Source organism: Octopus bimaculoides, chromosome 24, assembly GCF_001194135.2.
Source record: "Octopus bimaculoides isolate UCB-OBI-ISO-001 chromosome 24, ASM119413v2, whole genome shotgun sequence".
Classification (NCBI taxonomy): Eukaryota; Metazoa; Mollusca; class Cephalopoda; order Octopoda; family Octopodidae; genus Octopus; species Octopus bimaculoides.
Genome location: NC_069004.1, coordinates 31,339,975 through 31,340,614, shown reverse-complemented (window position 1 = coordinate 31,340,614; position 640 = coordinate 31,339,975).

The following is a 640-nucleotide window of genomic DNA, read 5'->3' as shown; positions in this document are numbered from 1 at the left end:
GAAACCGCGATCCTATAACCGCAAGTCCGCTGCCCTAACCACTGGGCCATAGCGCCTCGCGCGCGCGCGCTCAAATTAAAATTGGGTAAGATTGGTTTAAGGGTTAAGGTTTATGGACGTACGCCAAGGCAGAGGTATTGTTTTTCAGTTGTGTTTGATTGTTTGTTTGTTTATCCGTGGACAAGATATCCCGAGAACCGTTGGATGGATTCGGATGAAAGTTTCAAGGATGTTTGACCTCTTGACTGGCACGAACTGATTAGTTTTCGGGATCTATCCAGTACTGGACAAGGATTCTGGATTAGTTTTCCGTTTTGTTTTTTTGTTTTTTTATTTAATTTTTGAGAGCGGTCGGGTTCATTTTTAGTATTCTCGTTCGTGAGAGCAGTCAAGTTTATTTCAGATATTCTCATTTTAAAAATCATCTCCGGTTAGTCGTTGAGAGGACATAAGTGTTTCCCTGGTGGAGGTTTGCGCTCTCTGAGTGCTCTTGTTCAATTTATTCTTAGTTCGTTATGATATGTGGTTTCTGCCTGAAGAATATGTTTGAAATATTTCTCAGGATATGAAGCTATTAGTAGCACTTAAAAACATATATTGTGACCCTTTAAATAAATAAATTTTATATATGTATATGTGT